We start from the raw sequence: 7,513 nt of genomic DNA on the forward strand, positions 1-7,513 counted from the left end.
ACCTTAACCATCACAGGAAGCTTAGAGTAAAAACAGGAAAAGCTTCCAGTGCGCCCTGGGTAGGCGTTGGTGTGGGAAGCTGGGTGCAGGTGTGGAGAGCAGGGTGACTAGAGGCAACACTCGTATGATTGGTTAGGGAGCATATTCTGCTTTCTCCAGTGGCCCTAAGTTGGTGTGGACCCTTTTGGACTGATGGTGACAGAATCTGTGGGTTGGCTTCCAGGGCTGATCTTTGCTGTCTGTCTATACAGCTTCACACAAGGCAGGGGGCCAACTCACCCTGAAGGCTGGCCCAGAGCACAACTGCCCCTCAGTGTCCTGAGAACACAGGTTAGGGGCTGCTCATGCTCCAGAGCCCCAGCTGGCTCTGGAGGGAGGGGAAGAGGATGGAGAAGGGGAACAGGGGTGTGTGGAGAGTGTTTGCCCTGGGTCGGGCCTTCCTGCGGGGGTCTTTGGCTGCAGTGGGGTCATCAGAGTCCAGATTGGGAAGGCGAAAAGGCTCTCCTCCTCCAGCTGCCCCTCCTTCCCTCCTTCCACCTCCTCTTCCCTCTCCTTCCTCTTCCTGTCCTCCAACTGCCCCTCCCCTACCCTCTTCCTCCCTTCTTTCCTTCCTCCCCTCATCTCCACCCTACAGGACTAATGCGTCCCCCTCCCCACTCCACATCTGCTCACTGACCCCAGAACTGTCCTTGCCTCCACACGGGCTGGAGGTGACCCCTTGGGAACAGGGCTGGGTTTGACTCACTTCTGAACCTACAGCCCCGGTTTGGGGGGAAGGGGTGTGCAGTAGACTAGAACTGTCTGGAACTGTCCGGAACTGCCAGGCAGTTCTGAGGAAAACCAGGGAAGTCCCCTGGGCCTTTACACACAGTGAATATTAGTGCGCCACTCTGTGGGCCTTTTGCTTATAAAAGTGAAACATGCTGCTGAAAATGGCTCAAACTACTCAGAAGTGGTCAAAGGAGAAAGTGAAAGTTGTTTTGACAGTGTCCCCCCCTCACCCTTCCCTGGGGGGAAAACATGCCTGGCGTTTCTCAGGACAAAGTGCACATACAGACAAGGTGGTTTTACAAACCAACCTGGCCCCTTTTCGAGTTGTCATAACAAGTTTGAGGTTGCCAACAAGGCACAAAAGACAGGTTCTGACAGAGTGTGGAACAACACTTTACCCACAGAGAGAAGAAATGAAATGTTATCAGCTTCCACTGTGGGCCAACGAATCACCCCTTGCGGTGCGTACAGGGTAGATGTCCCGTGCACACCACTGTTGCGCCACAGTCAAGGGAGGCCCCACCAGAAACAGACATAGGGATGGGTTGGCCGGGTGCCATATGGTGCCCACGCATGAGCAGAACGGAGACAGTTACTGTGTGCCAGAGAAAAAGGCTTCTCTGAAAGGAGAAGGGACTGGAAAAGAAAAAGAGAGACCAATTCCCAGCCTCCTGATTGGAGAATGTTCTGGGCCCATGGCCTCTGCTTAGGCAGCCCAGATGGGAGATGTAGAGGTAGACCATCCTCCTGACACAAGCCCTTTGCCCTTCCCACATGACACCTGGGTTGTGTGTGCAGGTATGTGTGTGCATGTGTGGGCATGTACATGCAATGTGTGAACACAGGCACGCATATGTGGGTGTATGCATGCATGTGCATGCGTGGGTGTGTACACATATGTATATTTGTGCAAGCATGTGGCTGCATGTGTATATATGTGTGCATACGTGCATGAGTGTGCATGCATGTTCACGTGCACACATGTGGGTGTCTAGGGTCTTTTAGGAAATCAACTCCCCAGAACTATGCTCCCAGGTGACCTACATTAGTAAGAGAAAGAGAGCAGCTGTATGGACTTCACTTGAAGAATTCCGACATTTGCCAAAGCCCTCCAACCAAAGGCCACCAGGGAGCACATCTGTGCTCTAACAACCTGCATTCATTGCTGTTACGGAGAGAAATCACCTGTGGGGAACTGTGGGCAGCTCAGTAGAGGGTGCTAGACAGGACTCGTCCTAGGACTTGAGCTTGTGTTGGGAGGTTTTTAGGGTGGGTTCAAGAACGCAAGTCTTTGGGATTGGTGCCGTCAGGATCAGGGAAATTCCATGACTGCGTGCCTTGAAAAAAAATTTTTGTTTTTAATTTTAATGTGCTTTAGGTTAAAGTTTACAGCTCAGGTTAATTTCTTATTCAAAAATTTATGTACATATTGTTTTGTGACATTGGTTGCATTCCCCACAACATGCCAGCATGCTCCCCCTTCCCCCGCTTCCCTATGTCCATTGGTCCAGTTCCTGTTCCTTCCTGCCTTCTTGTCTTACTTTTGGACAGGAGCCACCCACTTGGTCTAGTATATTTGACTGAACTAAGAAACACGTTCCTCAAGTGTGTTTTTGTTTTTTAGGAAAAGTATGGAAGGCTTCATGAATTCACGTGTCATCTTTGCGAAGGGGCCATGCTAATCTTCTCTATATTGTTCCAATTTTAGTGTATGTGCTGCCAAAGTGAGCACCGGGTGTCTTAAATCTTATTAGCAGGTGGGAAGACTAGGCCTGGGCTAAATTGTGATGGGTAAAGAAGCAGCCATCATGGGTATGAGCCAGGGAGGGGGGTGTCTGTCATCTTTGGCACCTGGATCATATTTGTGTTCTGAATTCGGATGTGACCATGAAACAGTTTTGCTTTTGTGCATGAGTGGCCTTGTTGCGGTGGATGGTCCGTGAACTAGTTCATATTCAACAGGGTATCACCAAGGTCTGGCTGTGAGCACCAGACCCGCTCCTGCTCGGGGGGCTGCTGTCCCTTTGCCATATTATTCAATGATGTGTGCTGAGTTCCTGAACTGGGCAAGAGGTGGGGGACATGGGCGTGAGAGGAGAGAAAGTTTCCTGTCCTTGGGGAGCTTGCATTCTGTTGGGGACACAGACAAGGGAAGGAGGCACAGACAGACCAAACGTGTGACGCTGGGTGACACACTGGATTGAGGAAAGTGGATGCAGGCAGGGCCATGTGGGGGGGGGGGGGGCTGCTGCACGGGCCGGGGCTTGCTGAGGCTGGATTCAGGGTAGAGCAGAATGAGATGGGACCCTGCAGAGGAATGGGCACAGGAAGGAGACGGTGCTGGAGAAGCCCTGGCACGTTGTCGAGGGCAAGGTGCCATCCTGTCATTGAGGAGTTGGGCACATGCCAGGGCCTTTCTTGGGGTTGGTCTGGGCTCCCTGTTGCTCAGGGCCGGGGCAAGGCCCACAGTGGGTTCTCGATCATCCTAGCCTGCTCCTGTGACTTATCACACACAGCAACTCCTGCAGCCCTGTGTCTGTGCCTATTGTGTGCAGAGGGACCCAAGTGAACAAGTAATTTATTGTCAGTTCCTACATTTAAAAAGTCAACTCCTTTGAGTTATGACTCAACTACAATAAAGTACACCTGTTTTTTTTAAGTACACCTGTTTTAAGTGTGCAATTTGTCAAGTTTTGACAAATGTTTACACTTGTGTAACCACCACCATCTTCTTCATTATATAGAACATTTCCATCGTCATTCTTAAAGGGACCCTGGAACCCGTTCCCACTCAATCACCACCCTTGGTCTCAGGAGACCCCAATCTGTATTCTCTCTCTCTAGATTACATGTGTTCCAGAATCTTATGTAAATGGAGTCATACAACACAACACGGTATAACTGCGTGGTTTAGCCATGTTGTTGTGTGTTCCAATGGTTCATTTACAATGTAAATATCCATCTGCATTTCTTGTAATGCAGGACTGTTGGCAATGAATTATCTCAGCTTTTTGAAATTTTTAAAATGTAAGCCCTCAGCCTTTAATTTGCTTCCAGGTTTGAAAAATGTATGGAAATTTAAGGCGGATTTTTCTTTCAGCACTTTAAAGATGTTCTTCCATTGTCTTCTGAACTGCATTGCTTCTGATGAGAAGTCTGCTGTAAGTCTCATCTTTTCTTTGTATAGAAGGCATTTTTTAAAAATCTCAGACAGATTTAAAACTTTCCTCTTTGTTACTGTTTTTCAGGAATTTTGCATAATTTGCCTTTGTGTGTATTCCCCTTTGTTTATCCTTCTTACTGTCTGTTGAACTTCTAGGATTTGTAGGTTTATAGTTTTCTTCACATTTAGAAAAATTTTATCTATTACTTCTTCAAATAATTTTTCTTTTTTTGCCATTCTTGATGGATTTCTTTAAGCAGTGATGGTAAGAATTTGTATAGGGAGCAAATGTTCTCTTCCTTGGACCACCTCAGTATGTGTTCCAGAAAGATGGTGGCTTCACGGGCAAGACTTTTATAGGAGATAATGAGAGTCAACCAATTGGGTCATGGCTCCTGCTACATGTCCTATCCATTAATATTCTTTTATTTATTTTTTAATTGTGCTTTAGGTGAAGGTTTACAGAGAAAATTATTTTCTTATTAAACAATACACGTACTGTCTTGTGACATTGGTTGCTAACCCCACATTCAAATAAGTTTTCTGTTCTTACCCCTCTCTCTTCTTTTTCTGGAATTCCAATTACGTTCATGTTAGATTTCTCGATATTTTACAGCAATCATTGAAACTCTGCTCGTTTTTTTTTTCTGAGTGTATTTCATTCTGAATACTTTCTATTACTATATCCTCAAATTCACTAATATTTCCTTTTGATGTGTTTAATCTGTTGTTAATTTTATCCAGCATATTTTTCATTTGAAATCTATTTTTCACCTCTAAAAGTTCCACTTGGTCCCTATTTATATTTTCCATTTCCTTCATCATTATGCATATATATATATTTTTTTAATTTATTTTTGTTGTTGAGAATATACACAGGAAACATACACCAATTCAACAGTTTCTGTATGTACAATTCAGTGGTATTAATTATATTTTTTGACTTGTACAACCATTCTCACTCTCTTTTTTCTGAGTTGTTAGTCTTCCATTAACATAAACTCAAAATGTTCAGTAATGGTAGCTGGGTGCCATCGAGTTCTTCTAGTCTCATGGCAAAAGAGGCAATTATTCATGGAGGCAATTAACCACACATTCATTTCATCCTCCTATTCCTGACTCTCCTTCTTCCTTTTTGCTCCAGGCAAATAGAGACCAATTGGTGTGCCTTGGATATACGTATATTTTAAGGTCCTTGTCTGCTAATTCAATCATTGCTATAATTTTGGGGTTTATTTCTATTGACTTAGTTTTTTCTTGGTCACATTTTTGTGCTTCTTGGCACGTCTAGTTATTTTTGATTGGATGCTGGACTTTATAAATTTTATACTTTTGATTATCTGGATTTCTTTTGTCTTCCTTTAAGGAGTATTGTATTTTGTTTTGGCATACAGTTAAGTTACTTTTTGTTCACTCTGATTGTTTTGTAACTGATTTTTAAGCTTCGTTAGAGCAGATTTGAGTAGCCTTTGCTTTGGGGGGTAGTTTAAGTCCACTAATAACACATGGCCTTTCTTGCTTCTCTACTGAATGGCCTGAATGAAGACTCTCTAGTCTGGCTGGCCAGAACTCAGATGTTTCCCAGCCTTGAGTTCGCAGCTTCCTAGTGGTTCACTGTTCTTCACATGCACAGCTTTTTATTCAGCGAGGAGTCAAAAAGACTTTTATGTAGGTTTCTGGAGCTTTTTGCCTGTGTAGTTCCCTCTTTTCTGGAACTCTGCTTGCAATGTCCATCTGCTTAAGATTCCCTGAACCCCTCAACTCTGCAAGATTGCCTTGATCTTTTTGGGACCCCCTCCCTGCTCTGCAGTCTGGACTGTGCCCCTTGTAGAATGGTAGAATGATTGTAGAGCTCAACTAATTTGCTCCCCTTTTCTTGAGGATTACAGTCTCTTTTGCCTAATGCCCAAGGTCTGAAAACAGGTGATTTGTATATTTTTTAGTTGCTAGTTTTTATGACAAAAGGGTAAATCCAGGCTGTGTTACTACACCACGACCAGAGGAGAAGTAACCAGTTCTCTTTTGATGAACACTTAGGTCGTTTCCAATTTTTCTTTATTACCATAAAGGCTGCAGTGTACATTCCTGTACATGCATCTCTTCACACTTAGGAGTCTATTTATAGGATGAAATTCCTAAATAGGACGTCCCGGGCCAAATAATGCAATGGTTTAAAATTTTAATATTTACTTCCAAATTTTCTTCTATAAAGGCTATACCCATTTATATCCCCATGGTAGAAAATGGGAATATCTGTTTAGTTAACAATCTCTAAGACATTATTGGGCAACCTTCTATATGCCATCTTGACCTTGCAGAGCAACCCTTTCTTGGAACTTTCTCCTCCCTTGTGTCCAGTGACTCTGTCCACTCATGTCTTTCTCTCTTTTGACCTCCTTAGCTGTTTTCTCTTCCTTTTCTCCTTCTCCAGATGTCCTCACTGATCCTCTTCCTCCTTCTCTTTGCAGATGGCCTTGGCTCCTGCCTGCCCACCTTGGGGCCTGGAGGCACCTGATGCTCCCAAAGGCTTCCATGGTGTAGTGGACTTGGCCTCTCCCTTGGGTACCAGTCCCATTCTAAGGCTAGGGTCATCCATTTTTCTACTGAACCAGGATGGGAGGACCCCTCCCAGCTTCAATCAATCTTCCTGGACTCTCCCCTTGAACTGAAACTTGGGAGGTAGTGTAGGGTAGTGGTTAGGAGCTCTGGACCCACAGTTTGGGTCAAAGGGCCATTTGCTGCTACTGGTGATATGGGTTTGGCATGACACTCAGCTCTCTGTGCCTTGATCTCCTTACCTGTAAGGTGGGGCTATTAATGGCTCCTGAGGTTATTACTGTGTACCCGCATAGAGTTGCTGTGAGGGTTAAGAGAGCATAGATATCCGTAAGGTTTGAAGAATGCCTGCAGCCCAGAGGCACTGCCTGGGTGTGAGGTGTTATTGTTACTGAAGAATGAAGAAAGCCAATGGGGAGGAGCATTCCAGTAACAGAATGTGTGAAGGCTCTGGAATGAACAGGAGCTTAGCATAAGCAGGGACCTGAAGGAGACCAGTGTGGCTGTGGCAGAGAGAGAGTGGGCAATGATTTGGGAGGCAAGAAGGGCTTGCCTGGGAGTCTGGAGTAAGGCACCAGAAGCTGTAGGGAGAGGGGTGACTTGATCTGTTTACAGCTTGAAAACCTCCCCTCAGCTGCTGCCGGGACAACAGAGAGTGGGGGAGCAAGAGCAGGAGGTGAGTCCACGTGGGAGGCTGCTGAGGGGTTACCAGGCTTGAGGAGGAGGTAAGTGCCTGGAAGGAGGGGGTTTGAGGAATGTTCTGGAGGCAATGTCTCCAAGCCCAGAAGGGTGCAAGGTGAGTCTTGAAGCACAACTGCCCCCAGCTTCCTGAGTTTAGGTGGGAGAAGATGACCTTCCCCAGGTGGGGAGGTTCCCAGAGGACAGTTGAGAGGGAGAGCCAGAGGGTGGCTGGACCACGTGGAGTTTAAGGTGCCGGTGAGACGTCTGAGAAGGGACCTGACACGCTGACCAGTAGCTGACGCCTGGGCGTCTTTGTGTCCTATTCCCCAGCAGCAGGTGTGG

General features: G+C 46.0%; 1 non-coding gene across 1 annotated transcript; it reads right to left on the reverse strand.

Annotated features, from left to right (window-relative positions):
• Positions 1 to 2,396: 2,396 nt before the first annotated feature.
• LOC126074114 (U6 spliceosomal RNA) lies at positions 2,397 to 2,503 on the reverse strand. Its single transcript, XR_007516922.1, has one exon. It is a non-coding gene; the product is annotated as a U6 spliceosomal RNA (small nuclear RNA).
• Between the last annotated feature and the right edge of the window lie 5,010 nt (positions 2,504 to 7,513).

Source organism: Elephas maximus, chromosome 3 (genome assembly GCF_024166365.1).
Source record: "Elephas maximus indicus isolate mEleMax1 chromosome 3, mEleMax1 primary haplotype, whole genome shotgun sequence".
Taxonomy (NCBI): domain Eukaryota; kingdom Metazoa; phylum Chordata; class Mammalia; order Proboscidea; family Elephantidae; genus Elephas; species Elephas maximus.